The sequence below is a fragment of the Apodemus sylvaticus genome, chromosome 6, assembly GCF_947179515.1.
Source record: "Apodemus sylvaticus chromosome 6, mApoSyl1.1, whole genome shotgun sequence".
NCBI lineage: Eukaryota > Metazoa > Chordata > Mammalia > Rodentia > Muridae > Apodemus > Apodemus sylvaticus.
Window position 1 is genome coordinate 16,314,643 of NC_067477.1, and position 7,553 is coordinate 16,322,195.

The window sequence follows — 7,553 nt, forward strand, 5'->3', positions numbered from 1 at the left end:
CATGACCATTCGTGGGTCATTGGCTGGATTCACTTGTTCTTCCCTAGAGGGCTAGCCTGGGCCTGCTCTCAGGCAATGGTGGAGACATGCACAAGGAGAAGCCACACTCAGTCATGTCAGCGCTTCCCAAGACCCTGCCTGGGTCACATCTGTTGCCCTTGCCCTTGCCCTTGCCCTGACTAAAGATGATATCCATGGTTCAAATAATGGGCAGGGTGAGGAAGGAGGGGAAGGCAAAATTGCAAGGCCAAGATTCTGGGGGTGGGCAGAGGGGATGACTTGGAAATGGTTTAGCAATCAGCCTTACAGAGACAGACAAGGATTGTGACAAAATTTTGTAAGTTAGTTTAAAGAGGAGACAAAGAGCAGTGGGGTGTAGAGAAAAAGAGGTGGGCATACTAGGAGACACAACAACTCTATGTCAGTGCTGAGTCTGGAGGGTAATTAGGACCTCATCAGACATGGGACACAGACCACAAACCACAATGCACGCAGGCGTAAAGTCTGTTGGCATTACAGGCGGACCTCAGGTCAGGTGAGCAGCTGATCCTGAAGACCTTGAACCTGGCGCTAGATCATGACTGAGTGGGATGTATTGATGAAACCTGTTTTAATGGAGTGTGTGTGTGTGTGTGTGTGTGTGTGTGTGTGTGTGTGTGTAGGTATGTGTGTGTGGGTATGTGTGTGTGATGCATTGATGAGAATTTTCCTGAATGGTGTGTGTGTGTGTATGTGTGTGTGTGTGTGTGTATGAAGCATTGATGAAACCTTTTTGAATGGTGTCTGTGTGCATGTGTGTTTGTGTGTGTCTGTGTGTGATACATTGATGAAAATCTTCTGGATGGTGTGTGTGTGAGTGTGTGTGTGTGTGTGGAGGAAACGCATTAATGAAACCTTCTTGAATGGTGTATGTGTGTGTGTGTGTGTGTGTACATGTGTGATGCATTAATGAAACCTTCTTAGATGCTGTGTGTGTGTGTATGTCTGTGTGTGTCTGTGTGTGTCTGTGTGTGTGTGTGAACATGTGAACAGGCCAGTATCACAGTAGGAAGGGCATCATCCCATGGGCCCGCCTGCTGAAGCAAAGAGGCTCACATAGCTGCTCTGGTAGAAACGCTGGTGAGGGGAACTGCGGGCACTACCTTCCGTCACACCACCCAGAAAGCGTCTTGAATGCGCAGCACTTCTTGAATATGACAAAGAAAGAGATGATTGTCTCTTTAAGGGAGCGGTTGGGGCAGTGCTTTGGGCTCCGGAGTCTGGAGACAGTGGCACGAGACTGATTAGGTGTGTACATGTTGGCTGAGAAGCTGCGGAGAGGCGAATAAAAGTGTTTGACAAGATGAAAGACTATTCAACACGTCAGACAGCTAGCTGCCTGCATGGCTAGATCCATAACAGTGAGGCAAAATACACTCTCCAGCAGATGATACCTTCGCAGCAGACGCTCCGACCGGTGAGGTCACACAATCTTTGTGTGATATGACAGGCTTTGCTGAAGATGGAAAGCGGGGGTTTCACGCGCATGCGTCGAGGCATTTTGGTGGTGAGCCACAGAGGTAAGGATCCCTCTGTGGGACTTCATAAGAAAAAGAAGCTAAACTAGGTCCAGAAAAGCCACTGGTGGCATAGAAACGGGATGCTTTGGGGTCAGGGGTTGACCGGAAGGGACACTGACGGGGGGAACCCTCTACATAGACTTGGACGGAGGGCTTGACATCCGTGGCTCTCGCTGATTGCTCCCTGGTAGAGGAGAGAGTCACGGGCTACAGAGGAGTGGATCTCGTGGTACGAGAAGGCAGGCGCCCTGACAGGCTCTCTGGTGTGTTCCAGTTGTCTAGAAGTTAGAGGCCATGGGCTGAAACTAAAACAGCTTCAGCACGGGCTCCTCCCGGAAGCTTGAGCATCCCAAGCTTGGGCTCTTCCCCAGCATCCAGAGATGATATCTCCTCTTCGGCTTATAGTTTCTTCTGCCACATACAAAGCCAGAGCCATTCGCAGGCCCGTGACTCTCCTTCCTCCATCCCTGGCTAGAAATAGCGACCAACTTCGAAGGAGCCTCTTGACTACACCGGACCCACACGACTAATCTCTTGTTTAGATCCTGAACTTGAATATATTTCAGTTATTTTGCCTTTGTGAGGTGGCATACACACAGGTTGTAGGGGTGAGACAGCTCTGGTGGGAGCGTTATTGTGATGGACCAGTTGGTCTGCCTTGTAGCTTGTGTTAGGACCTCCTAGAGCCAGGTGGCATCGGCAGAGACCACAAAGGCCAACCCCGAACAGATCCATTCTCAAAGGGTTGACAGGGACGCATGCTCCATCTTTAGTATGTGCTCCCTGCCCATCAACTGCGCCCCTCTCTGGGCCTTTCCTGTGGAAACCCCTTCTATCTTTATCCTGAGTCCTACTCCTGGTTCTGCCTCATATCAGCTTCCCTTCACTCCACAGGTAAAGGGCTCCCAGGAAAACTCACTGCAAGTGGATCATTGATCTACTAAGACTATCCTTCAGTATCCAAGATACGTGTGCTGAAATCCCAACTCCTTCCCAACTCCTGCCATACACTGGCCCTCACCCCTGTCTGTACCTTTCCACACACCCTATCTTTACTTACACTGCCCGTAGTCAACTTGTCTTTGTCTTGAAAACAAACTGTTGCAAGAAATATTAAAAAAGTGAACCTGCCATTTTTCCTGCCCAGCCAGGTCTCAACACCGTGTCCCAGTCAAGTCCCACTTGGTGCTGAGCTCGCCCGCGGAGCTAATCTCTCCCAGCTAGGCCCCACAGCGTCTCAACTGTGTTACCTCTCCTCTCCGCCATAACGCCCTGCAGTCAGAGGACCCACATTCCAGTAACCAAGTAAATCAAGACTCTTAAAGCTTTTAACACTATTGCTCTGTAGTATTGCTTGAGGTCAGGGATACTGATTCCCCAAGATTTTCTTTTGTTGCTGAGAATAGTTTTAGCTATCCTGGGTTTTTTGTTGTTCCAGATGAATTTGATAATTGCTCTTTCTAACTCTGTGAAGAATTTAGTTGGGATTTTGATGGGTATTGCATTGAATCTGTATAGTGCTTTAGGCAAAATGGCCATTTTAACTATATTGATTCTACCGATCCATGAGCATGGGAGGTTTTCCCATTTTTTGAGGTCTTCTTCCATTTCCTTCTTCAGAGTCTTGAAGTTCTTGTCATACAGATCTTTCACATGTTTGGTAAGAGTCACCCCAAGATACTTTATACTGTTTGTGGCTATTGTGAAGGGGGTCATTTCCCTAATTTCTTTCTCAGCCTGCTTATCCTTTGAGTATAGGAAGGCCACTGATTTGCTGGAGTTGATTTTATAACCTGCCACTTTGCTGAAGTTGTTTATCAGCTGTAGGAGCTCTCTAGTGGAGTTCTTTGGGTCACTTAGGTAGACGATCATGTCGTCTGCAAATAATGATAGTTTGACTTCTTCCTTTCCAATTTGTATCCCTTTGACCTCCTTATGTTGTCGAATTGCCCGAGCTAGTACCTCAAGTACAATATTGAAAAGATAAGGAGAAAGGGGGCAGCCTTGTCTGGTCCCTGATTTCAGTGGGATTGCTTCAAGTTTCTCTCCATTTAGTTTGATGCTGGCTACCGGTTTGCTGTATATTGCTTTTACTATGTTTAGGTATGGGCCTTGAATTCCTGTTCTCTCCAAGACTTTAAGCATGAAGGGATGCTGAATTTTGTCAAATGCTTTTTCAGCATCCAATGAAATGACCATGTGGTTTTGTTCTTTGAGTTTGTTTATGTGGCTAATAAGTGGTTATTAACCTAGAAAACTGGAATACCCAAAACATAATCCACACATCAAATGAGATACAAGAAGAAAGGAGGAGTGGCCCCTGGTTCTGGAAAGACTCAGTGAAACAGTATTCGGCAAAACCAGAACGGGGAAGTGGGAAGGGGTGGGAGGGAGGACAGGGGAAGAGAAGGGACTATCGGGGAGTGGGGGGGGGGGCTAGAAAAGGGGAAATCATTTGAAATGTAAATAAATTATATCGAATAAAAAAAATAAGTGATGACTTTCAAAAAAAAAGACTCTTAAAGCTTAATTAACTAATCGGATTTATGTATAAATAATATTACAGTTTACAAGATGTCAATACAATAATTCTAAAGCCAGTTGATGATCAAGCCTTAACCAATTATATTAACCTTTTGAGAGCATCACTTCAGACTCCTTTCTCCTCCTCTCTCCAGCAACTTCCCCGACTCTCCAACTCCTAGCTCCGCCTCCCCTTTGCTGTCCAATCACAGGCCATCCACTGCCCTAATGTGATTGGACAGGAAAGATCCTGGAACATTTGGAGTAAAACCTCGCTTTACTCTAAATCTTTGCAACTCCCTGAGTCCTCTGCTTGGACCTCCCTTCTTCATCGTGTCCCAGTGGTCATCGGTCATTCAGTCTCAGCCTAGTGGTCATTTCTGCGGACATCATTGTCTGGTGTCTATCTCCCTTAGTCTCTCTCTCCTTGTCTTATAACAAAGAGTGGCCAGCAAGCCTCCAGCATCCTCCTGCCTCTGCACTACTGGGATTACTGGCTTTTCTACATGGATGAATGCAAATCCTCATGCTTACACACCAAATGCTTAGCTAACTGAGTCTTGTCCTCACCCCCTCTTCTCTTTAACATGCAAAAGACTTCATGGAGCAAGGGGAAAAAGATCTGAAAGTCAAACGATATACAAGTCTGACCTTTCTGGGATCTAATTTGCAGGGGCAGAACATAGCAGTGGGTACCAATGTTTCTATGGATGCCGGAAGACATCCCAGTGTTGTTTTAAAGAACAACAAATACCATGATTAATCTTTTGAGACTGGGTTACCTCACTTAGTATGATGTTCTCCAGATCCATCCATTTGTCTAAGAATTTCATGAATTCATTGTTTCTAATGGCTGAATAGTACTCCATTGTGTAAATATACCACATTTTTTGCATCCATTCTTCCGTTGAGGGATACCTGAGTTCTTTCCATGGTATGCACTTACTAATAAGTGGATATTAGCCTAGATAATTGGAATATCCAAAACATAATCCACACATCAAATGATGTACAAGAAGAATGTAGGAGTGGCCCCTGGTTCTGGAAAGACTCAGTGTAGCAGTATAAGGCAAAACCAGAACAGGGAAGTGGGAAGGGGTGGATGGGAGAACAGGGGGAGGGAAGAGGGCTTATGGGACTTTCGGGGAGTGGGAGGCCAGAAAAGGGGAAATCATTTGAAATGTAAATAAAAAATATATCGAATAATAAAAAACTTTCTTTTAAAAAAAACAAACAACAAATAACAACAGAAGATAATGGAAGAGTACAGAGTCATTGGAGCTGTCTCTTTCTGCAGCCTGTTGTTTTCTTTCACATGATTTTAATTTATCCCTTACTGCGTTTTCCTGGACTTACCTTTTCATCTTCAAACACATCTAAGCTTCCAATTCTGCACCAGACCCTGTTCCCCATACTAGATTAATAATCACCCCCCTGTCCCCTCAATAACCCTAAAGGTGGTGTGACCACTTCCTCAATTTGCAGACGAAGAAACTGAGGCACAGAGACCTAACGCTGTGTGCAGAGAGACGGCTGTAGTCAATGTTAACACTCCGAATCACTTAAGCCTGCTCTCAAACATCCATCGCCTCTTCAAGAAGACAGTGTGTGTCCCAGAGGCTGTAGTTACAAACTTCATCAGCTGTTGGAGCACTGTCAGTGCTTGTTTATAAGTCATGTGGACATAGGGTGGTTTGTTGTTCTGCCATGTACGTCTCCCCAAGTCACCTATACTCTCTGGGTTTCCTAATGGGCACTGTTGACCTAGCAGGTGGGGTAAGGTAACTCAAGCTTGCTACATCTCTGTCACACAGTGGGCACACAGTAGATAGGCTAGGTAAATTGCCATTTAAAATAGCAATGATCTATGCCCATGTGGTGGGATTTAAAAGATAGATTTGTTTCCCCGGGATTGGCCTCTGCTAACAGCAAAGCACGCCGCCCAATCTGAGAAATGCACAATATGCAAGCTCTTGTGCTGTTTGGTCCTGAATTTTTTATCTCCCAAGAATAATAACCCCAGCCCTGGGCATTTCCAGAGGATTAATGACCAGCAGGATTTAATGACCCCAGCTTCAGCCTAGAGCCATCCTCCGATCCCCGGGTCCTCATTAATCCCAGGTAGGCCAGCAGCCTTTCTTCTCATTGCTACAGACACGCTCAAGTTTAGCTCTGCAGCAAGGAGAAGGACCACTGGGACCCCTCTGCCTCCACTTCGGTCCCCAGACTGCTCCAAGCTCCAGCCACCGGCTCGTTTATTTACAGGGGCATCCAGACAGTAATTAAAATATGCTAAGGAGGTCCCCCGGTCCACTGCAGCTCGATCCAATGATGAGCAACCCGTGATATGCGGGCCCCTCCCGCCCCTCCCCTCACACGCACACATATTAACTTTTAGGGCGGCAGCTTGCATTGCTCCACATGTTCTGTGGGAGAATTTCATGAGATTTTAATGAGTTTGTACCACTGCAAGGGAAAGCTCACAAAGGATCCATGCAAATTGCTTTGTCTCCTGCAGCCACCCCAGCATAGTGATGGCTGTCTGGCTTCTGGGGAGGCCGGGTGCCTCTGCTGATGTATGCAGACTTGGCCCCTGAGCAGTTTTGCCTGCAGCAGAGCTAGGTGAAGTCGGTGCTGCTGACATACTTCTATCTGCTCGATGAAACCCCAGGAGGGATTCCCCACCCAGGAATTCCCACAAGGACATCTGCTGGCCAGGATCACAGACTTTTGTGTCACCAGGATCCAGGTACTTGCTACTTGCTCCTCAGTTTTCTCATCTGTCCAATGGGTTAAAGGTGGTAATCCTATTGCCTCTAAGATGACTTCTGCTGGGGAAAAAAAAGTCAGTTCCAGTTGATGAGCTGATGGGTGCATCCAATGTCACCATTCACTGGCACAATCACCATGTCAGAGAGGAGTATGGAGGGATGTTTATGAAATGACCAGCAGGGGTCACAAGCTCTTCCTCCTGCAACAGTCTCAAGACTGTTCTCATCACCGTTTCACAATTAAATTACATTGTATTTACTTTGTGTGAGAGTGTATGCATGTGTGTGCATGTGTCCAGGCATGAGTGTGCATATGTGTGTGGCTGTGTGTGTGTATGTGTGTGTTCATGTGTATGAGTATATGTGCACCTGTGTGTGTGCATGGATGTGTGTGCATGTGTCATGCATGAGTATGTATGTGTGTGTGCCTATGTATGCATGTATGTGTGTATCTGTAGCTATGTGTGTGCTTGTGTAGATGTTATGCATGCAAGTGCGTGTAAATATGTACACATGCATTCTTCTTCGTGTGTGTGTGTGTGTGTGTGTGTGTGTGTGTGTGTGAGAGAGAGAGAGAGAGAGAGAGAGAGAGAGAGAGAGAGAGAAGGACAACTTGGTCTCTCGTCCTACCTTGTGAGCCCCAGGCATTGACCTCAAGTCATCAGACTTGAGTGGCAGATACCTTTACCTGCTGAGCCAT